This window comes from Gouania willdenowi, chromosome 4 (assembly GCF_900634775.1).
Source record: "Gouania willdenowi chromosome 4, fGouWil2.1, whole genome shotgun sequence".
Classification (NCBI taxonomy): Eukaryota; Metazoa; Chordata; class Actinopteri; order Blenniiformes; family Gobiesocidae; genus Gouania; species Gouania willdenowi.
This window is the reverse complement of record NC_041047.1, coordinates 37,031,864-37,057,054: the sequence shown is the minus strand read 5'-3', so window position 1 is coordinate 37,057,054 and position 25,191 is coordinate 37,031,864. Positions and strand designations below refer to the sequence as shown.

Sequence of the window (25,191 nt, the reverse complement as noted above, 5' to 3'; positions counted from 1 at the left end):
TATAACACTGCACTTATGGATCATTATATTACACTTCCGGTCAGTAGTTTTGGATGACCTACGTATTTCCCCATTGGACTTCAGATAGGTACAATGAATACACACTAGGGGTGGGAACCTCTGGGTACTTCACGATATGATACAATACATGATACAAAGCTCACAAAAACGATTATCTCACGAAATGACGATACTGCGATTATCGATATATTGATCAGAAATCAATCTATGACATAAGAAAAAATCGATTAAGTGAAAAAATACAATTTTTATTTTATATCTCTGAAAGACATTAGATGGAAAAAGTGTCCTATGAACAGTGACACAATTTTAGTGCAACAATTCTGTAAATAAGTGTCAACATACCAATGTAAACAAATATGTATCTCCAATAGTGCTTTCTGTAAACAAAAAATAGTCTTTCTTACCAGTGACACCATTATTGTGAGATATTCCAGTAAACAATATATTGGTTCCTTCAACAAACAGTGACCTAGATAAGCAAACTGCTCCTCTCGTCTCCTTTTTCGGCATGTACAAAAAAAAAAAAAAATGTAAAAAAAGTGAATGTAATCATGTCGGAAATAAACTGAATAAATAAATAAATTTCTGTGAATATGTACCTGCACATTCTAGTGAAAAAGCAGAAAAGGTTTTGAAAAAAAAATAAAAATAAATTTAAATTAAAAAAAAAAAAATCTTCACATAGCGCGAGCATATCGATAATCGATCGTGCGAAAAAAAATATTGCAATATATCGCCGCATCGAGATATCGTCACACTCCTAATACACACACGGTATTTATTTCAAATCACTATATGAGCGACTAAAGCTCGGCGTACAAAATGGCAACAGGAGATATATATACTTTTATTATAGAAATATTTTGAATTATCACATGTTTAGTTTAAACAAGGAATAATTCAAAATACTGTATTATATTAGTAATATTTTGTAAATGTAACATTTCTTTGCAATAAAAAAAATAGGTACAAGATTTCTCTTTACAAATATACATCTAGAAATGTTGCATGTGTAAATCCCTCTACAGAGAACCACACTACTGTGGAGGTATACACATGGAGGACAGAGATAAGAAATGACCCAAAAAACATAGTGAAATCAATAATACATATTTATTAAATATTAAGGATTAAGAATGACTAAAGAAGAATATAAAGTAATGGGAGTGTTGTGTAAATCAGTACGTATAAGGGAACCAAAAGTGTGGCGCAAAGATCAGTCCTGTAAAACCAAACAAAAAGCCAAAACATTTAGGGGACAAAAGCAGCCCCATGCACAGACGAGGCAAGCATATACATATATAGAGAGATACTGTACATATATAGATAGATAGAGCTGGCAGCCTGTGTGTTTGGCAAACAAGAGTCCAAGTCCTCATTTCTAACTCCTGTCATGAGCAGAAAAACCTTTCCTTCTTGGGGCAAATTCCCACTTCCTCCTCCTCTCTCTGGTTTTGGGAAACCTTAAAAACGTGAGCAATGTAGCCAGATAAAAAAAAAAAAAAGAATATTGTCTAAATCTTCAGTCTTCATTTACTTTTACATTAAGGGTAAGGAGACACCTTATACACGCCTAAATTATCATATTTTGGGGGTAATTGCATGTATGTATATACATTGGGGCAAAAAAGTATTTAGAGCAAGTTCTCCCACTTAAAAAGATGAGAGAGGCCTGTAATTTTCATCATAGGTATACCTCAACAATGAGACACAAAATGAGGAAAAAAATCCAATTTATTCAATTTATTTGCAAATTATGGCGGAAAATAAGTATTTGGTCAATAGCAAAAGTTCATCTCAATACTTTGTAATGTACTCTTTGTTGGCAATGACAGAGGTCAAACATTTTCTGTAAGTCTTCACAAGGTCTAAACACACTGTTGCTGGTATTCTGGCCCATTCCTCCATGCAGATCTCCTCTAGAGCAGTGATGTTTTGGTGCTGTCGCTGGGCAACACGGACTTTCAACTCCCTCCAAAGATTATATATGGGGTTGAGATCTGGAGACTGGCTAGGCCACTCCAGGAACTTGAAATGTTTCTTACGAAGCCATCCTTTGTTGCCCTGGCGGTGTGTTTGGGATCATTGTGGTGCTGAAAGACCCAGCCACGTTTCATCTTCAATGCCCTTGCTGATGGAAGGAGGTTTTCACTCAAAATCTCACGATATATGGCCCCATTCATTCTTTTCTTTACATGGATCAGTCGTCCTGGTCCCTTTGCAGAGAAACAGCCCCAAAGCATGATATTACCACCCCCATGCTTTACAGTAGGAATGGTGTTCTTTGGATGCAACTCAGTATTCTTTCTCTCTTTCTGTTTCTGGTGTCCTTTGACAGCTCTTTGGTCTTGGCCATAGTAGAGTTTGGAGTGTGACTGTTTGAGGTTGTGGACAGGTGTCTTTTATACTGATAACAAGTTCAAACAGGTGCCATTAATACAGGTAACAAGTGGAGGACAGAGAAGCCTCTTAAAGAAGAAGTTACAGGTCTATGAGAGCCAGAAATCTTGCTTGTTTGTAAGTGACCAAATACTTATTTTACCGAGGGATTTACCAATGAATTCATTAAAAATCCTACAATGTGATTTTCTGGATTTTTTTTTTCTCATTTCGTCTCTCATAGTTGAGCTGGACCCAAGGCCGGTCCTATGAAATTCTGGGCCGGGAGCAAAAACTTTGCGTAGCCCCCCCCACCACCACACATGCACACCCACCCCCGACTAGCAACATCCACCAACTAGGGGTGGGCGATATGGCCTTTTTTTTAAAATATCTCGACATTTTTAAGCAATCAAGTATATCACAATATACAATATATGTCTCAATATTTTGCTCTTGCCTTGAGATGATGCATACAATTGAACCAGAATGGCAATAATCAATATATATTGATGTTTTCTCTGTGATGTAATTGAGGTTTCTCCTAACTAGTATAGCATAACGTACTTATTAGTTTCTTTTTTCAGAGGCAAACCCTTAAAATAAGGAAAAATCAGTTAAAGCCACATGCCTAATGTCACACAGGGACCTTTAATAACATAAGTGTTGAGAACAATATCATAATTTATAAAACAAATTATGTGCATTTGTGCACATTTTAAAAACAACTTCACCTGACCAAAGTGCTGTGCAGTTTTTATTTGTAATACTACAATTAACTATCAATTATTGATTTATTATTACTGAAAATTGTGAATTTATCAGATACTGTTGTCAGAAGAAGCATTATGATATAACACTTAACACTACTAACACACACACGCACTGTAATGATGACCTTCTGAGGACTGTCCCTTTAAGGGAGCCATGGTAACCAAGGTAACGTAATGTCAGAGCCTAATCTCAGACCAACCTTCTTCCTGATTTATACTGAGTGCAGCTTTATGTTACTTTTCTGAAACAACATAGAAGCAGTGTTTGATCTTCCCCTGCTTACAATAAACGTGCAGTGTGACGGTAACGAGTTTTTTTGAGTCCTGTTTATAACGTTATTGACCTGCGGAGACCTCCGGAGGTCAATAACCATTATTCTTTTAGTTAGTTAGTTTTAACTAACTAGCTCTTCATTTGACTCTGTCTGAATATTGTCGCTGTGGCTGCTGAGGTGAGTGAGTGGAGGAGGGGGGGTTTGGTGAGTGTGTGTGTGCATCCGCAGTGTCTTCTTGTTCTTCTGGTGCCCGAACGTTAAACCACAAACCGTAAACCTTTTTGGCATATTCTGCTGACATTTTTGTACTTTCTACTTTTCGTTTTACCACTCTCCGTTTCTGGCAACCCAATTTTAATCTATTTAACGACATGTTGGCAAGTCACGGTCTGAATGTCTAGCGTTGACTCAAGTCTCTTGCGCATGCGGCATGGGCAATACTAACTAAAGGTGGAGGGATGGTCGTGACGACACATATTTTGACACATTCTTGAAAATTACTTGTAACATAAAGGGCCTCTTGTACTGAGTGACCAAAAAAAAAAAAAAATTAATAATAATAAACAGAACTTTATTTTTTGGGGGGATTGGGGAGGAGCCGCCCCCTCCCAGCCCTGGGCCCGGTGCAATTGGTCCTGTTGCAACACCCGTAGAACCGGCCCTGGGTATACCTATGATGAAAATTACAGGCCTCTCTCATCTTTTAAGTGGGAGAACTTACATAATTGGTGGCTGACTAAATACTTTTTTGACCCACTGTATGTATGTATTTATGTACTTTAAGAATAACCACATTGTTTTTTTTTTTAAAGATATCTTGATTATTTTTCAATTTAAAGACAAAAATCAAGAAACGGTTACATCAATTACCATCTTTTAAACCGTACAGGCAAGAAAAAGCAAAAACTATAACCAATCCACATAATGCAAAATTAAGCAGCGTGTACAGTATCAAAAAAAGGGTGATGTGGGAGGAAAAAGGAAACAAGAAAGAAAGAAAGAAAAAAAAAAACATGAATAAGAGTAAATGTTATTACAATTACAAGACATTATAAAAATAATTACAAATAAAATGGCTACATAGCCAAGACTTCAGGCACTATAGAGTAACAGCTTTTTTGCTTGATCAAGAGTTGAAAATAGGTTGAGAACGACCCTCTTTAGGAATATCTGTCCAAGTAAGACCATAAAGGCCTGTTCGCAAAGTTTGTGCTTTCTGTAGTCCGACATAAGTTAGAAAGGGGTCCCATAGTTTATAGAATGAAGAGGGTTTGTCCTTGAGCCAGTACGTCAATGCCTCCAGGGTTAAGAGTTCTATTATACTTTGTACCCACATTGAGAGCTGAGGAGGTTTGTCAGATATTCATTTAAGTAAAATGCATCTTCTAGCACCAAACAAAAGGACATCAAGGAGCAACATTTTGGGATTAAGGTTAAGAGCAGAATGCAAATCAAGAATACAAGATACAAGCCTAAGATCTAAATTTTTACCAAATATTACAGAAATTTCTTTACATACATTTTCCCAAAACATTTTAATGAAAGGACAGTCAAAGATACAGTGGAAGTATGTCCCCTCAATGACCTTACATTTATTACAATATTTTGAAAAGGAAGGGTTGAATCTATTCCGTAACATTAGTGTAATTTGAAGCCTGTAAATAATTTTGAACTGCATTTCCTTAACCTTGTTAGTGGACAGACAACCAGAGGAGTCCAGCCAGACATGCCTCCACTCATCATCCAAGATTATTGTACTAAGGTCAGCCTCCCAAAGTGACTTCAGAGGGCTCACACCCTCTGCTCATGGACAAAGAGCATTATAAAACCTGGTTATTAATTTTCGAGGGGTGGGATCCTGCAGTACTTCTTCTACAGAAGATTGAGAGAGCCCCCCTGAATGTAGCTTTATTTTTGAGGAGACAAAGCTCCAAACCTGTAGATATCGAAAAAAGTGTGTGGTGGGAAGGCTAAACTGAACCTTGAGCTGGTCAAATGTTTTAATCATACCATTAGCCATTAAATCTGCTATAATGCAGATACCTTTGTATGACCAGAAAGAGAATGCAGAATCTACAATGCCAGGAGGAAAGTCTGGATTTAGATAAATGAGGGTAAGAGTAGAAAGACAGTCTTCCTGAGCCTCTGTCTTCCTAATGGCTCTCCATACCTTCAAGGTGTTCAGGAGAAGGAAATTGCCCCTCACTCTTTCTGAAACCTGTTTTTAGAAACATATAAAATATTACAAAGAGGGATTTGGTCCAGGGGGGCAGCTTTTAAATTGAGGCAATGTAGATTTTGAGTCATTTCTAATCCATTCCCAAAGATACCTGCCCAAGCAAGCCAGTTGCTAGTATTTAATAATGGGCAAAGCCAGACCACCATCTTCAACTCAGAGCTGTAACTTCTGTAGTTTCAATCTAGCTCGTTTATTCTTCCATAAAAAGGAAGACAATGAACTGTTTAGGATATAAATCAATTTTCTAGTCAAAAGAACTGGGATCATTTGAAAAACATAAAGCAGCCGAGGGAGTATGTTCATTTTAAAAATATTAATTCTACCCAGAAAGGACAATGGGAGGGAAGTCTTTAATTCTGCGGATTAAAGGCAGAAAGTTTGCTTTATAAAGACCAGTGGGATGGAGTAATATGTATACCCAGATAGACAAACCCAGAAGGGGACCATCGGAAAGGGGCAGAGCTAACTGATGTCCAACAAGTATTATGAGCTAGCGGCATAACCTCTGATTTGGTGTAATTAATTTTATAGCCTGAGAACCGCCCGAAAGTTTCAATGATCTCGATAACATTTGAAATGGAAACTTCAGGGTTGCTTAAGAATAACAAAATGTCATCAGCGTAGAGCAAAATGATGTGCTTAAAGGGACCTATATTGGTACCTGTCACCAAAGGATTGCTCCGTGTTGCCTCCGCCAAAGGCTCTATTGCAACAGCAAACAAAAGCGGAGAGATTGGACACCCCTGACGGGTGCCGCGCCCAACCAGAAATGTAGGTGACTTCCAGCCATTTGTAAGAACTGATGCTCGAGGAGAGTCATATAAAAGAGAAATCCATTTAATAAAGTTATCCCCCAGGTTGAATTTGGACAGTACACTCAATAGATAAGGCCACTCAACCCTATCAAAATCCTTGTGTAAACTACAATCTTGCAATTCTAATATGTCAGTCCCGCTGTTCCTTTGTAACAGGACCTGCATTGTACATACTTCCACTAAGTAACTAACAATTATTCTAAATATAGTCATAGTATTTTAATATGTTACATGTGAAAGGTGATCCCACGGGCTCTGATTCCAACAGAACGGCAATTAGAGCATCCGTAGGCAGCGCACAAGTCTGGAATCTTCACTTCAATCTTCACTCAGCAATTTTCTATAGGAATCATAATGTAAGAAACAAACTTTTTTAGCAAGTTGAATCTGGTAGTCTTAACATTTGCAAACATCCAGAATTGGAGCCACGTTAATAGTGTTTGTAAGAAAGCAAACAGTATGAAAATCCATCAAGATTTTAGCCAAATAAAAGTATTTACATTCAGCAGATCACTCACCTTCCCTCTGGTTCCACAGACTTCGTCAGAGAGCTGCCCAGTGCAAGATGGCCACCGGTGATGCCATGGCAGAATCTGCCGTAAGGCATCTAGCCTTTATATATGATATCTATGGGTAGAGTAACCAAAAACAGTACTCGAGTTAAAGTACTGTACATGAAATGTACTAAAGTAAATGTAGAAGTAGTCATCTCAAATACTTACTTGAGTAAGAGTGAAAAAGTACTCAAGTACTGAGTAACATCTTATTTATTCAAAAAACATCAAAATGGCAGCTCTGATTTAAAACATATGGCCGCACATAATAATAGAGGCCAACATAACAGTAAAATTGTTAAAATTATACATGTTTAATTGTTTTTCACCATTATCTTCCTAGAAATGTCTATGCTTATTGAAGGTGGAGCCGGAGCTAGTGGCCTATAAGCGGTGTTCAAGTGCGTAGACTTTGTTAGTTTGAAGTCAGTGCCATTATGTGTATGGTTTCATTCTTACCTAAAATGAACAGTATAGTATTACTTATGAACAAACCAATTTTGTTTCAACACCAAATATGCAAGGCCTATCAATTATTCCATCTCTCAGTTCTTTTAAATTCAGCCGATGGCGAAAGACTGTCGACTGACTGAAGCTAGCGTTAGCTTGGGAAAAAACTGCCGTAGATTAGAAGTGGAGTTCTTGTATACAGAAATGTCAACCGCATAACATAACTGTTGTTCCTGCACGCCGTAAAAGAAAACATGGACTATATGAGGCCAGGGGTGGGCTGTCTCCTTTGAACTTATCGATGGCTACTCATTGTCCGACATGGTCACATTAACGGAAACGTGGTATCGGTTTCCAAGGTAGAAATGCCGAGCTAGCTGCTGAAGCTAATGCTGCACAAGAGCTGAAAATTCAGCTTTTTCCTGCTTTTCAACAGTGACCAATCAGCTGATTAGTGTTATTTCACTTATCAGTCTGCTTAGTGTCCATCTTGTGCACTTCCTTCAAATTTGTAAAATAATTTAAAATAATAGCGTCATAAAAATAATCATGGACCTGGTTAGTGAATGGTGTACCTCGTAAATTTACCTTTTCAAAGTCAGAACTCATACTGTCCTTTTCACACTCGGAAATATCACTTTATCATCAATAATAATGACACATTTTATTTACAAGCATTTATCAAAAACTCAAAGACACTATACAGTTGTTAAAACAAGTACAATAGTGAATCAAAAAAAATAAAATACCAACAATAAAGGTAAATAGAGAAAATACAGGAGTAGTGAAAAGAGGTCTGTCGCTTTGATACTGTTTTTAACATCGGTTTTACTAAAGTGCTCAGATACGTGCATCATTCCTGGGTAGAGTCTGAATCCCGCCCGCTGGAGACCCAGGAAGTCGGTGTTTTCGTGCACCAGGGGGAGGCCACACCCTCTTCCAAAAGCACATTGCTGCTCTGCCTTTGGCCCCATAGCATGTTTTTATGTGTTTGCGCATGCGCAGTCAGTTACTCAAGATGAAAACCATTTACGTAAAAAGGCAGCTCTGTACGCTGCTTTTGGTAGTGAAAACTTGTACATATTCATATTGAAATAGTTAATTTTCACGTCTAAAACCTGTGGCCCACTTGTGATCAAACTAGTCCGTATTTGGCCTCTGAACTAAAATGAGTGTAACAACCTTGATCTAACCTATCATTGTCGTATTTGGATATTTTTAGTGTCATTTTGGGTATTTTTGTTGTCATTTGCATTTTCTTGGAATCATTTAGTAGATTTTTTTTCTCATTTTGTCTATATTTGTTCTTCTTTTGTTTGTTTTTCTCCCGTTTTATGTGGGTTTTAGTGTCATTTCCCCTCATTGTGAGTGTGTTCTTGGAATCCTTTTATACATTTTTCTCTCATTTTGTGTATATTTGTTGTTGTTTGTGTGTTCTTGGTAGAGTTTCATAATTTTGTTTCTCTCATTTTGTTGTGTGTTTTTAGTGTCATTTTGTGTATTTTTCTCTCGTTTTGTGTGGTTTTGATGTAATTTATCCTAATTTGTTGTGTTGTAATTTTTTTATTTGCGTGTTCTTGGAATCATTTTGTACATTTTTCTCTCATTTGATCTATTTTGCTCTCATTTTGTGTGTTGTTGTTGCCATATTTCTTATGTTTTTGAGTTATTTCTTTCTTCATTCCTTCTTTGCCTCAGATGCAAAAATAGGCCAATCGCCCTAAAAGTTCTCTATCGTATTGAGACTATCTCTCCACTACATATTTCATATGTATGGGGTTGACCACAGGGTCAGGAGACGTTGTGGATAATTAGCTTTAAGACAATCCACCTGTGAGGTGGCTAATGACAGTATAAGGGCACTTGTGCACCACACTGTCACTGATCATTTTTATTCCACGAGAGCAGGTTGGCGTTTGTGTGAATAGTACAACTGTGTGTGTTAGGAGCATTGCCTCTTACCAAGTGTAGGTGAGAGTTTTCTCTCGGGGTTGCTGTTTACTCCACAAAGAAAAAAGAGAGAGAAAGGCATTTCTTACAGTCTGTGCCTGGCGTATTGTTCTGACAAGGGACTGACGCGCCATAGGTACGAAGAACCTTCCGGTCCCTCCTCTCAGGATGATGTTGCCTGATTTAAATATCGAGGCGAAGGGGGAGGAGGATGATGAAGAGGTCGAGGTGGATGTGCTAGGCCACTTTGTTGACGACCTTCCTCCATGACAAGAGGAGGCTGCCCCAGCACATGAGGAGGTAGACAGGGGCAGTGAGCTCTGCCTATTCAGAGAGCTGATGGGGTGGGCGGCCCAGGCATTAGGGGTAGATACCGCAATAAACCAAGCCTCTGCACCGTCACGCTTTGATGAGGGTATGGAGACACAGCCAGCGCCATTTCTGGTGCCTCTCCTCCCAGATGTGGAGGAGTTGATGCAGGCTGGATTTTCCAAACCTGCAGAACCACTGAAATTCTTCACGTCAAGTAGACAGTTGTCTACATTGCAGGGTCGAGAAAAGGTGGGCTGTGCGGTACTGCTAGCACTGGACCAGACCATGGCGGTCCTCATGTTCCCTTCAGGCTCTGTGCTGGGGAAACCTAGCTGTCCAACGAAGAGGTGCAGGATGTTGGATGCCTCTCTAGTTAAGGTACACAGGGCAATGGCAGTGCAGGCGCAGCTGGCTAATACAGGGTCCATATTGGCACTGTATCAGCGGCGGCTGGCAGGTGATAGGCGTATTGTATCCGAACTACAGCTTGTTTCATCTGTCATGGCACAGTTGATGGAGGAGCAGGTGGCAGCGGCTGGGAAAGGCATAGTGTCTCTCTGGGTGAAGAGGCAGCAGCTGTGGTTGTCACAGTCTGCATTGCAGCCCGAGGACCAAAGCTGCCTTTTAAAACTGGCTATGGATCCCTCAGCCATGTTTGGACCAAGTGCAAAGGCTCTGTTGCAGCAGGCCCAAGAAGCACATCGCTGCGCTCAGGAGGTTTCTGGTGCGTTGGTAAAGCGCCGCAGGTGGCGGGAGACTGGACAGCCCAGCAGGCCCCCTGCCCCGATACAGGGGCCAAGATGGGAATCTGGAGACCTGAGAGCTACCCTTGACGCTCGCCATGGCAGGGGATGAGGTAAAGGCAAGCAGAGTGAGGGGGCCCAGGTCAAAGGACGACCTAAGCCCCCGCCTCGCTCCTGACGCCAGTCCAGGTCCGGCTTGCCGCTGCCTGGCTGGTGCACGTCTCACAGCTTGGAAGACGATGGGTACGAGCACCTGGGTAATTTCTACAATGACCCTGGGGTATTGTATTCAATTTGCCCGCCGTCCTCCAACCTCAAGGAATCCAACTCTTTACAAGAGTGAATCCCAAATTCAAGACTGTGCTCCAGGACGAAATTTCATACATATGAAATATGTAGTGGAGAGATAGTCTCTTCACTCAACCTGCATATGCATGCTCTCAGCTGCTGCAGAAGAGGAGCTCAGCTCATCGCTTGTATTGTGTAAAAACGTTGTCTCATTCAGCAGTAAGTAAACACTAAACTTTATCATTACATATGTTAAAAAACTGTTTTAACTCTGTCAGTGGTGACGTGCTTTCAGTGTGAGCTCGTGCATGTGAGGGATCGAGAACGAGCAAGGAGACAGGGAGACGTGATTGGTTAAAAAAAAAAAAGTTTTTTTTTCCATTGGTCAAAGTTATTACAGGTTTACAGCTGTTACAGTTGATCCTTTTTCAGAGGACATTAGATCTTAATTTCTGTCAGGACATGGAGAAAATTTCAATGAAAAACTTAACAAGTGTATCTGGAGAAAATCGCCTACCCTAGCTTTAATTTTCATTTTTTGGATTTTGTTGGAAAATAAGGGGGTAATGTTAGTTTTTTTAAATTTTTTATTTACATTTTTTAAAATTATTTTTCCATTAACAAAGCACGATTTTATATATACATATCACTGAATGTATAAAACTACAAAAAACACAATCCCATACCCCCCCACCCCCACCCAACAGAACAAACAGAGGGAGAAGCAGAGCAGAGGTTTTTTAACATAGTTAGGGATATACCTTCATCCCTTCCTCATGCAGTCATCATTGAAATGTATCTGTACCATTTCTGTTTATATTTGTGCACCTTATTTGTGATCCTGTAAGACATGTTTTCATATGCAGCCACCTTTGATAGTTCAGCAGTCCATTCATCACATGAGGGAATTCCTGGAGATTTCCAGTGTCTAAGCAGAATTTGTTTTCCAATCATGATCAGTCTGTGTCCAGTCCTTCACTGCTTTAGGCCAGTTCAGTAAAGCCTTTGAGTGTCCAAGAACATACAATGATGGGCAGAAATCAAAGTGTAAACCTGATACATTTATCTTAAAAATTGCATTTACTGGATCTGCAGTCTGTGGGGCCTGATGCTGTGAACTAAACACTCCTTTCAAAGCATGACAAATCTGAAAGTACCTCCACATGTGGTTCCTGCCCAGCCCATATTGTTGCGATAGATCCTCGAATGATTTAATTATATTCCCACCGAACAGGTCCCTCATAGTGCCAATCCCTTTATCCAACCATTCTGTCCACAAGAAGGAAACTTTATTAATACAAACTTTCAGATTCAGCCAAATACTTGATGTACAGTTTAGATAAGGGTCAACATCTACAATCTTCAACATTTTTTCTACATCCCTTGAAGATGCGATATAATTGGGTGAAATTTGTCACCCTTCCTAATTTTACTTGACAGACAGTTTATTAATGGTAAAGGCGCTGCTGCAGATTGCTCTATGGAGTACCATGGTGGGGGCCTTTCTGGAGGCAATGCCCAATGTGCAAGGTGTCTCAAGCTGTATGAGCAGTAATAAAAGAGTAGTCTTGGAAGTCCCAGGCCCCCTCTTTCTACAGGCTGTTGAAGTTTCCCAAGATGCATTCGTGGGCGCTTACCATTCCAGAGAAAATCTTTGCAAATAATATCAAATTTTTTGAAATAACTTTGCGGAATCTATAGGGGGAGTGAATGTAGCAGATAGTTGAGTTTTGGAATTGAATTCATTTTAAGTGCATTGACTTTACTGCAGAGAGATAAGGATAATGATGACCAACATTTCACATCCACAGAGATTTTTTGCATCAGTGGGTCAAAGTTCACTTTAATAAGATCATCCAGATGAGGAGGAAACAGTAAACTCTACTTAAGCCAGGAAAAACTGCCCTCCTGAAACAATGCTGTGGGACAAAACTTTGTCAATGGCAGAACCTCTGATTTTGCCCAGTTAACTTTATACCCTGAAAATTTGGAAAATCAGTTAATTATATTAAGCACTGAAGGAATAGATATCTGAGGATCAGATACAAAGAGCAAAATGTCGTCCGCATATAACATCAATTTATGAATAGATCCCTCAATGTCAATTCCATAAAAGTTCTCATCCTGTCGGATTGCTGCTGCTAATGGTTCTAATGCTAAGCAAGGGGGTAATGTTAGTTAAGGGACTACCTATATTCACACAATATTTGTTTCTTTGTGTTGCACAAAATTACTCCAAAAGTCCAAATATTTTTGAATGTTATTTTGTCACTTTGTCAAGAAGCGACCCAAATTGTTTTGTTGAAGATGTCTCATCATTGTTGACATTTTGGTACCGATTATGGAAATATAAGATAAATGAATTTTTTGAAGTAAATTTATTTGGCATTTGTGTTTTTGATAAATCACAAAAATCTTCCTCATGGTTTATCACTAAAATATGCTCAAAAACACTCCTGCCCCCAAATCTGACCACAAGAACCTGAAAAAATGTTGCTAGAATTGTTGCTTTATTAAAAGGATTATTGGAGGTTTCTGAAAAGTCACTAAATATAGAGTCAAAGCTGCTACATTGGCAAAACCGACAAAAAAAACGATACGACACAAGCTTGATATGGATTCTCCAAAGTTTGGTACGTGCACACTTTTTTTTTACATGGGCATAAAAATGTATTTCTGCTCAGTAGCTTGACACAAGCATCTAAAAACAAAGTGTGTAAAGTACAAAGTGTGTTGAACACAACACTTCCTGTAAGATCTGGTTTGATCACGTTTGTGTGTCACTCAAAAGACAATACAGGTTGACTCATTTACTGAGTCGTATTCCACGCCCGATTACTTTATTTAGTCTGACATTTGCTGCACAGATGTGTTAGTGTGCTCTTCCTCCAAGTGCTTCTTTGCATGCTTTAGGTCAGGGGTTCTCAACCTGTCTCAGAATTAGTGCTCAGTATATTTTATCTACTTTTGTATGTTTTCTAGTCATTTTGCGTAATTTTCTCACATTTTGTGTATTTTAAGGTCATTTTGTGTTTTTATTGTCCATTAGTGTAACGTTTTGAATGTTTTAGGAGTCATTTTTAATATTTTTCTCTCATTTTGTGTATTTTTGTTGTCCTTTAGTGTACTTTCACCAAATTCATCACAAAGGTCCATTGTCATGCCTGACTGCCTCAGCTGCAAAAACATGAGACATTAAGTATGTATTTCTTTTTGAGCAGCTGTCTGCGACCCACCAGTTGAGAATCACTGTTTTAGGTGTTCATAAAAAAGTTGTAAATTGGAATGGCCCTAAATGGCCAGAAAAGTGGGTTCAAAGTGTCGATATTGGCTGAAAAAATGGCAGAAATTCATTTAAACTGGCTAATTATGGGAATGACAAATGGTGAATGTGGTTAAATTAGCAAAAATAAGCATGAAATATGATGAAAAGAGGTTAAAAATGACAATAATCCGTCAACATATGTGACATTAGGTGGAAAAGTGCTGGAAAGTGTTTATAAGTGCTGAACATGTATAGAAAGTAGAAAAAAAATGTGCAGAAAAGAAAAGTTATTGAAATGTAATGTAGAAGTGTCAGAAATGTAGCAAAAATGCTTTAAATGGAGCAAAAATATGGCAAGTTTAGTGTAGTTGCAGAAAAAGGGTAAAAATAAGCAATAATGGGCTCAAATTGTACAAAAATATATTCATAAATTCTTGAAGGCATCTGACGACTCCCTCCCATTGTCTCGCGACCCCAAATGGGGTTCTGACCCCAAGGTTGAGAACCCCTGAGTTACTGTATTTTGTGTCCAGAAGAGGAATAAAAGAATGATGCACATTTTTGTTGCGGTCGGTATTCCATGCACACTATGTTCATGAGATATCTTCTTCCTTTTCTAACTCTAAATAATAAACTCTAGCTTAGGAGGAACTGCTTCTCCTGAAAATAGAAAATGTTTGTTTGATTCTGCTGTCAAACCTTTGCCCACATGTTTGTGTTTACGTTGGATGATTCAGGCTGTGTTGACACAAGTATCTGAACTGAGGTCACACTGACTTCTGCAGGACCTTTGCCTCGTCTTTCTTCACCACCATGAGAAAGGAAAACTGGATTCACTATTTACTCACCTCATCTTTGCTGAATCTCTTTTCTGAAATCAGGAACACAATAGTACAGTCTTGTTTTAATTACAATGAATTACTCTGTGATAATCCAAAGATGAGGAGCATATGACAAGCATGTGCCTGCCAACCACACCACTGTGTTTTAATACCCGCCTTTATTTATCTCTCCTCGTGAATGATGTCATTTGATGCTGCGTTTTAGCTCAGGAAGTCATGGTTTGGACTTTTAAAAGTTATTTATTCTCTTTGGTGATTGAATCTCATCCCTAAAATCCCTTAAACGGGTACAAATCTGAACTCACGTGTCAGATGTGCCACATTAAAGTGTACTATGTGGCTAGCAAAATAAAAAAAAATATTCTAAAACAAGTTGGGATGGATTATGGCCGGCCCCACAGAACGTCTTTGTGCCGAATAGCTCGTACCACGTTCCCGAGAATACAGTCAAATGACTCAGATGACTGTTTTTATCATTTCCGGTCATCTCATAACTGGGGTGGGACCAACACTGACACTGTATTTGTTAATTTTCCTCTCTCTCTCTCAAGTACCCCCTGTAGTGCCATCACGTACCCCCATTTGAGAAGCACTGCCCTTGATGATACATCTTTGGATGTTTTATTGTTGCGATATTTTGTTGCACAATATATTGTCCTGTTCTTTATTTATTAGACATATATTATTAAAATAACTCATACGTGACCCTTGGAATATAATTAGTGTGTGTGTGTGTGTGTGTGTGTGTGCGCGCGTGTGCGTGTGCGTGTGTGCTGAGATGGCGGCTCCCTCATCAATATAAGAGGGTCTGGGTGATGATGAGTTTAAAAGCTTATCTGTCACCGAGGCTGCCTGACAGTAATCTACACCATACACCACCATATACTGTCTGTTACACAAAGAGAAACACTTATTGTCAGAAACTACTCCAAGTAGTCAGAACATTTTTTAATTGAAAGAATTTGAAATATTGAAAGTATTTAAAAATCTCCAGCATAATGTGTGTCACTCAAAAGACAATACAGGTTGACTCATTTACTGAGTCGTATTCCACGCCCGATAACTTTATTTAGTCTGACATTTGCTGCACAGATGTGTTAGTGAGCTCTTCCTCCAAGTGCTTCTTTGCATGCTTTAGGTCAGGGGTTCTCAACCTGTCTCACCTTGGGACCCACATTTTGCCACAGTCATTAAATCGCGACCCACTTTTCATTTTTCAGAAATAGCTGCTAAAAACACGCATATATAATGTTTTTTTTAAAACAGGGTTTGATAAAATTGGGAAAACCCATCCCAGGATCCACAGAAAGTTTTTAGAACGGAAACAATAAAAAAACTAAGCAGCGTGGCTGATGCTCAGGTCAGGCTGAAGTTAGTGAGGGACAGTAAACTTCTGGGTTGGAGTTCTTCTCTCTTAATGGTTTGTGTGTCTTCAACTGTCGCAGCGCACTCTTTAAGGGAGAGTAAAGGTCTCTAAGGAGAGCTCTTCTTCTCTGCTTCATTGTCTACTACAAAATTTTAAAATTAAACTCAAAACAGAATATCATGATAAAAGTTGCTGGTTTGCTAATAAGTCAAATCTACAGAAGCTGACAAAAAATTCCAGAGTAATTAAAGCAGAACATTTATCCAAATTTATGAAGGGCGACGCGACTGTTTTTTGTTTGTTTTTATCTAATGTACAAAAATATTTTTAAATAATCCTGTAATTAGTTTTTTTTCTGAATAATATATTTTTTTTTGGGCTATTTTTGGTACATTTTGTTTCTTCTGTATTTTGGAGTAATGTTTTTCTGTTTTACGTGATAACTTTTTTCTCTGTTTCTCAGACTTTTTTTTTCTGAGCTTAGAGAACATTTGAAACAACAGATGCATTTTTTACTTCATTAAAAGCAAACATAACCGGCTTGTTTAATTTGCTAAAAAAAGTACTTTCAACTTGGTTTAAAATGCTGAATTATAGTTTTATCTTTAAGTCATAATATGAGTGGCATTACAATTAGTGTATTGACTTTACACAGGCACCTGAGGATGTTTCTCCAGGATCAATTGGACAGATATCATGTTCCATGGATATAAAATGATGCATTTGAAGTGCATTCAGGATGGATATGTGGTCACTCAGGGTATGGATCTGCATGGTGTGCAGCTAAGGCACCGGAATCTTTTGGCGGCGTATGTTCCGGAATCCAGACCAGAGAAAAACACTTAGAAAAACAAAAAAAGTTAGTCCAAAAAACAGAACAAATTTATTATAGAAACAGAAAAAAAAAAAACAAACCAAAAAAAAACTTACTCAGAAAAATTGGATTTTTAATTTTTATCAATCAAATGAATGAAATACACTTCCATATTAAATAAAAGGCTATTCCTCAGTTTTCAGTGAAAATATTGAAACTCCGGTTGGGATCTGGTTTCATCGGAATGCACACAGAGTTGAAATTTCCAGAATAAAGTTGATATGTAATTTTGAGATTAAAGTCTAAAAGACTAAATTCAAGTCAAACTTTTGAAATTAAACTCAAAATAGAATATCGTGATAATTCATTCATCGATACACAGCATTTTGTAGATGGTGAATTGGCCCTCATCAGCTTCCGTAGATTTGACTTCACTAGCAAACCTGTATTTTGAGTTCATTCTCGAAATTTTGACTTTAATCTCAACATTCGCCTTTATTCTGGATTTTGTCAAAATTGTTTACATCATCAAAGTTGGCTTATCCAAATTTCTAAAGGGCAACCAGACAGTGTTTTTTTTGGTTTGTCTGTTGTTTTGTTACCTAATGTACATATTTCTATATAATCCTAAAATGAGTCTTAATTAAAACTATAAAAGATTAAAAATGATGTAATATGTGAGCTTCCTTTCAGCTAATTCTCAGTTTTCAGTAAAAATTGGGAAAGTGGAAAATAATTAAAGTTTCAATTGTGGTAGATTTAATCTCTTCTTTTTTAAGTTTCTACATGAGATGTTTACTGTATATAAAGGAACCGTACCAAGATTTATTACTAAAAATGAACATGGGGGGTGAAAGTAACTAGTAACTTTTACTCTGAGTATTATTTAATTGAGCTACTTTTTACTTGTACTTGAGTATTTTATGTATGACTTACTTGTACTTGAGTATAATTGCAATTAAGTAACAGTACTTCTACTTGAGTAGAATATATTACACCTCTAGTAAAATGACTGATTTAGAAAATACTCAAAAAAGTATTTGTATTTGTATAGCACTTTACATTTCTGAATCTTAGTGCTACATTGAAGTAACTAAATCCTTAAAATTTGATGAAATTCTTATGAATTCTTGTGACCTGAAAATACATGAAATGCAAATTAATCAATGAAAATCTTAAATAAAACCCATAAAAACATCCACAAATTAACAAATGTGCTGGAAAAAAACAAAAACATTAATCAAAAATATCATGTGCCCCTTTCTGCACTCTATATCTATTTCTGTGAATTTACTGTCACAACTGTTTACATTAGTTTAGTATAAATTCTATTTATATTACTGGTGTTTTTCTATTTTCATTGTTTTATACTACAGTTGTGTGCGAAAGTCAGGGCACCCCTTTAAATACAGCATATTTTATATATTTAAAAAGTTATATTCATATTTACTGTCTCTCTGGTATATGGGAAAAAAAGACAATATTGTCAGGAAACATTAATGCATAGTTACATTTTATTTTATAAATTGAACAAAATTACAAAAATGAAAAACATAATTTTGGCATGTGCAAAAGTCGGGGCACCCTACAGCATCAGTACCTTCAGTACTTAGTAACACCCCCTCTGGCAGATATCACAGCTTGTAAACGCTTCTTATAGCCAACAACAAGTCTCTGGATTCTATTATTTGGGATTTTTCCCCATTCTTCCTTGCAAAAGGCTTCCAGTTCTGCAATATTCCTAGGACGTCTTGCATGCACAGCTCTTTTAAGATCTACCCACAGATTTTCGATAATGTTTAAGTCGGGAGACTGTGAAGGCCATTCCAAAACCTTCAGCTTGCAGTTTCCACAGTGCGAGGCATAATTAAGAGATGGCAGGTGAGGGGAACTGTGGAGGTCAAGAAGAGATCTGGAAGACCAAGGAAACTCTCGGAGAGAACAGCTCGTAGTCTGGTCAGAAAGGTAAACCAAAACCCACATTTGACTTCAAAAGACCTCCAGGAAGATTTAGCAGACTCAGGAGTGGTGGTGCACCCTTCCACTGTGCGCCGATACTTGCACAAACAAGACCTTCATGGAAGAGTCTGTAGAAAAAAACCTTATCTACGACCTCATCATAAAATACAACGTCAAAAATATGCAACAGAACATCTACAGAAGCCTGATGACTTTTGGAAACAAGTGCTGTGGACTGATGAAGTTAAAATAGAACTCTTTGGCCACAATAAGCAAAGGTATGTTTGGAGAAAAAAAGGAGCAGCATTTCATGAAAAGAACACCTTGCCAACTGTTAAATATGGGGGTGGATCCATCATGCTTTGGGGTTGTGTTGCAGCCAGTGGGACAGGAAACATTGCTCGGGTGGAGGAAGAATGGATGGAATTAAATACCAGCAAATTCTGGAGGCAAATATCACAGCATCTGTAAAAAAGCTAAAGCTGAAAAGAGGATGGCTTCTACAACAGGATAATGATCCTAAACATACCTCCAAATCCACCATGGACTACTTCAAGAAACGCAAGCTGAAGGTTTTGGAATGGCCTTCACAGTCTCCCGACTTAAACATTATCGAAAATCTGTGGGTAGATCTTAAAAGAGCTGTGCATGCAAGACGTCCTAGGAATATTGCAGAACTGGAAGCCTTTTGCAAGGAAGAATGGGGAAAAATCCCAAATAATAGAATCCAGAGACTTGTTGTTGGCTATAAGAAGCGTTTACAAGCTGTGATATCTGCCAGAGGGGGTGTTACTAAGTACTGAAGGTACTGATGCTGTAGGGTGCCCCGACTTTTGCACATGCCAAAATTATGTTTTTCATTTTTGTAATTTTGTTCAATTTATAAAATAAAATGTAACTATGCATTAATGTTTCCTGACAATATTGTCTTTTTTTCCCATATACCAGAGAGACAGTAAATATGAATATAACTTTTTAAATATATAAAATATGCTGTTTTTAAAGGGGTGCCCTGACTTTCGCACACAACTGTATTGTCCTTTTACTCTTTTTATTCTTTAAGGGCTTAACAGGGAACTTGGGGACATTATTTGATTATGTTCATGTGCATAATGACAAATAAAGATAATTGAATCGTTGAATTATGTATTGTTTTCTTTTTTTAAGTTTACAAAAAGATAATTTAAAAAAATATATATTTTTAAAATGAAAATATAGAAATGGACTTTTAAGCAACATTTTTTAAAATAATTTATTATAACTTAGACATTTCTGACCCTAAGGTTGAAAAACCCTGAAGGTACAGCCTTGGAATCAAACCTTTGCCACGGATATTAATATCAAAGAACCAAACAGTCTGACAAAGCATTTTTAATGTCATGTTCTAAAAAAAATATTGTGACAAAAGACAAAAATAATGTAAATTTTTTATTTAGCATAATTTACGGAAGTGGATTAAATAATTTGGGGAAAATCAAGAATTAAGTCAAAATGTCAAGAATAAAGTTGAAAAATATAATGTATTGATTAAAGTCGAAGAGACAAGATTAAATGTATTATTAAGGTAAGGGAACTGTGGCAAGATTTATTACCAACAATAAACGTGGGGGGTGAAAGTATTTAGTCAGAGTACTATTTAATTGAGCTACTTTTTACTTGTACTTGAGTATTTTATGTATGGAAATTTCAATCAAATAACAATAATTCTATTTGAGTAAAGTGTAAATTATTATTGATTTAGAAATATACTAGAAAGTACATGTCGTACCCATAAAAGCAACTCAATTACAGTAATGTGAGTGTTTGTAATCCATTATTTTCACCTGTGCCTAAAACAAGTTTTAATTAAAACCATAAAAGATTAAAACCATGTATTATGTGAGCTTACTTTGAGCCAATCGTCAGTGTTCAGTGAACATTGGAAACTCCGGTTGGTATCCGGTTCCACCGGGACGCACGCGGAGCCTCCGTCACTCCCGGTGTTCTGTAACCGGACCCTGTGACGTGACGTAGCGGCCTGTGATTGGTGGACGGTTGTGCTATATATCCCTCAGCCTTCTGTCCCACCTTCTCGCCAGTGGAATTTCATCTCTGCTTCTGCACCTTCTGGGCAGACGAACACATAAAACAAGTGAGTACACCACAGTTTGTGCCTCTCACTTTACATTTAGTGACACTAACACCCGGTGTCGCGGTGGTGACAGGCGGGCACGGAGTGGTGCTGGTGCCGGTCGGGTGGCCCCGGGTGTCGCTCAGAGTGCCGTATGTTCGGCCTGACTCCGTGTCAGCTGTGTGCCTACGTGGACTTCTGGAGCCGCTGACTAGAACCGAGCGCACGGGTAGCTAACGCTAGCCTAGACTGCTAAAGGCTCCAATTAAAGTCCTTAATTAGCCTCCCGGTGTTTGGTAATAAACACTTTATGAAGATCTGACAGTGGGGAAGCATTAGAGCCGTGTGTTTGCGCTGGGTTTCACCGTTTACCTCGCTGTTAGCTGTATGTTGTTAGCTCCTCAACTTCTGTGCAGGTCCCATGCTAACTTGATGCTACCTATTAGCCGGAGCGGCTACGTGTCACAGTGCAGGCAAAGTTTGTAGCAAGTTTGCTAACTAGCCACGGGTCCTGGTGTTCACAATCTACACTGTTTTTCACGTTTTCACCGCTATCTGCTCGTCCCTGACACTGGAGATAAAGTCGGGTTTTGTGCTGATATCGGTGTAGTTTTATGGCTGAGCAGTGGTTAGGTTGGGTTAGCCAACAGGACGAGCAGCTAGCATCGTACAGCCACTGTAATGTAATGTGATGTGCAGCTGTCACTTCACCTGATACAGTGTGAGCAGCTCTCACTCGCTTTGAATCGTTAATCTGGGATTTACATGTGACACATACATGCTGGGCTGTCATTTGAAGGCCAATCTACGTCAGGAATTTTACACTAATGTTAGTTTACGGGACACAAACTAAAAGTTGACCCCCCCCCTCTCGACCAAACCCAGTAACATAATACCATAATTACCAGTGGGTAATAACACATTTAATACCCTCTTCGTTTCAGGTTAAACGTAATCCAAATTATTGTTTAGTCCTGTTCAGTATGGGTTCTCAACCTTGGGCTCAGGACCCTCTTTGTGGTTGTGTCACACTGGGAGGGGGTCACCAGATGCCTTCAAGAAACTAAGATTTTTTTTGTTTTTTTCCCCCCCGGTCTCTGAAACCTTTATTTTGGGGGTTGTGAGCTGAAAAGGTTAAGAACTACAACTGTAAAGTAAAAATATATTTTAAATTAAATACCCTAAACATTAAAAAAAGGATTATTTTTTTATTTCACTACCTATATTGAATAATTTCCACTATAGGTTTTGCATACTATAGTTTGCCATTTGTGTATGCATGATATATATAGCTCAAACTATTAGATCAAAAGCGTTCAGATTAAGGCTGAATGATTAATTGCATTTGCGATATTATCGCAATATCATAAAATGCAATTTACTAATCCCAAAGGCTGCAATTTTTATAATTTTTTTTTTTTCCCCCTTTGTCTGCACATGCTGTCAAAGGTCGTTGGCAGTTTGATTTACCTAAAAAACGTCCAATTGGTTAAAGCCTTACTTTAGTATGTGTGATGTTACTGACTGGATATTAATAAGCTTTATTTTAATTTTTTTGTATCTGTTTATTTTATTTATTTATAGAGTGTCCTGTAAAGTTCAGAGTGTTTAAGTATTGCAGTTTACATGTTTCATGAAACGTGAAGTTGGATATGTTGAAGAGGTATAGCCACAGATTTGTTTGCTTTATTGTTTTAATCTTAAAATGTAATTTTACATTTATTTAAAGTTTAATTTAATCTGAAATTGTTTATTATGAAACAGATTGATTTATTGCTTGTGTTCATGAGGCCCTTGAAAAAAATAATCGGATATTAAATCGTAATCGCAATATTGAGGGAAAAAAATTGCAATTAGATTATTTTCCAAAGTCGCTCAGATAATTTATTGAAATTTTGTAGTTGACTTCCTGATTGTCAAGTAAAGTGACTTTGTTCAGAACACAAGTTAAATATCCACAGGGCTCATTCTAAATAAGTAAACGTGGGTTGTGTGTACATGCAAAGTCGGAGCTTAAAGCAGAAGAACAAGTATCCTTGGGCAGATCACAGACCTGTCAAGTATTGGAACCAGAAAGACGGAATGTTTTTAGCTGTTTGTGCTCATCAATAAGTGACAGAAAACAAACTTATCACAGAAAACTCCAAAACAAGTCATTATGATTAAATGTTCACCAGGTTATTAAAGTCATGATGAATCTCAGTCACAATCCAGGTTTGTACTGCTGATTACACAGGTTTCAAATAAAGTTGCAATAAACGTGTAATTAGTGAGAAGGATTCGCTACATTTTCTTTCTTAAGATCAGGGTTTCTCAACCTTGGGGAGGGGGTCACCAGATGCCTTAAAGAAACTAGGAAAAATTTTTTGTACAATTTAAACCCATTTTTGCTTATTTTTACCCTTTTTCTGCAATTACACCAAAAATGCCATATTTTAACCTATTTTCAGCACTTTGTCTAGTCATATTTTTGCTCATTTTAATTCTATCTAGCAAATTTCAATGTCTTTTCTGCACATTTCTTCCACTTTCAAGACATTTTCAGCACTTCTAAACCCTTTTCAACCTGTCACATTGTCATTTTTAACCTCTTTTCACCATATTTCATGATTATGTTTTTGCCAATTTAACCACATTCTCGATTTGTAATGCCCATTGTCAGTTTAAACTAATTGTTCCTACTTTTTAAAGTCCATTACTCCAACCCCCCTCCCCATTTCTCCCGTTTTTAAGTCAGTATTGACACTTTGAAGCCTTTTTTTTACCACTTTTTCTGTCTTTTCTTTTTTTTTGTTGGCATCTCTAATTTGCAAATGACTATACTATGGTACAAATAATAATGAAGTTCTTGGATAACAGTGGATATTATTCATATCCAAAAAATGTGGTTCTTACACATAGAACAACCAAATCATTGTAACCAAGACACCCTAAATATGACCTGTCAGAAGGCAGTCCATCTAGTTGTGAGTTTAAATTAAGTTAAATCTACTGAGGGGTTTAGGGTTAATAATAATTGGGGCAGGGGTTGATACATGTGGTGATCCTGCTTTTACCAGGTAGTGCATTTTGTTCAGAAAATGTTTGCCTTAGCAGCAGAAAATTAATTTAAGATAATAATAAAAAGCGACAATTAGGCTTATGAGTGTGGACAAATTGCCCCTTTGGATATCAACTTGGGTGTAATCACTGTTTAAATTTTGCAAATTAAACACAAGAAACCGTTCTAATTTGAATATGACTGTTTTGCTGATATTTAGTCAGTATTGGTAATGAATGCATTCCTCTCGATTAGGGACGACACTCATTTTAGTTCAGTGGCCATACACTCTCAAGTGGACCAAACCAGACAAATACTGGATTATTGTTAGGGGTGTAAAGAAATGGATAACTCACAATACAAAATAATCATATAATATGAAAAAAAATCCCAATGAAGAGTAGGGGTGAGTATTGGCAAGAATGTTGTAAGACAATATGTATCACGATACTTGGGTCACAATTAGGGATGTAACGATTAATCGTAAGGCAGTTAAAAATCGATTCATAGGTATCACAGTTCACATCGATACACTGAAAATTGAATTGCAGTACTTTTTTAAACAGCAGAGGGCGTTATATATATTTATCCTCTTGTCCAGAAGTGTAGGCGGCGGGCGGAATCTGCTACTACTTTCTTTCTGGCCGCCTTCTACTCTTAAACATGTTCATAAATGATTCCTTACCCCTTTAGCACGGAAAGAATATCTGTAATATTACATGAATATCTGTAAAGGTCACGTTTTTCTATTAGCTCTGTCTGCTAGCGCATAGCATCTCTTTTTCACTTCAAGAATTTTTGCATGCCAACTGACCACTGGGTTACCAGCGCCCTCTGCTGGTTCAAACAAATATTCTTCCTGAGAAAAAGGACAGTGAAGAGGAGTAACAACAGGAACAATGACTGCAGACGAGAACACATCACATAAAAAAGGACAAAAAAAAAAAGGAAGAAACGAAGTTGGATGTAAAATTATCTGTGTTTAAATTAGGG

At 37.7% G+C, this 25,191-nt stretch overlaps 1 protein-coding gene across 3 annotated transcripts in view; it reads left to right on the top strand.

The window, feature by feature from the left end:
- hdlbpa (high density lipoprotein binding protein a) overlaps nucleotides 1-25,191 on the top strand; it is a 65,913-nt gene that overhangs the window by 538 nt on the left and 40,184 nt on the right. Inside the window, exon 1 of one of the 3 annotated variants that reach the window (XM_028444680.1) lies at nucleotides 21,048-21,179. The exons of 1 other annotated variant lie outside the window; for it this stretch is intronic. The gene's annotated coding sequence lies outside the window, so the exon portion shown is untranslated. Of the gene's footprint in view, nucleotides 1-21,047; nucleotides 21,180-25,191 lie in introns of those variants that run through there. One more of the 3 variants, XM_028444682.1, reaches the window with a different exon arrangement.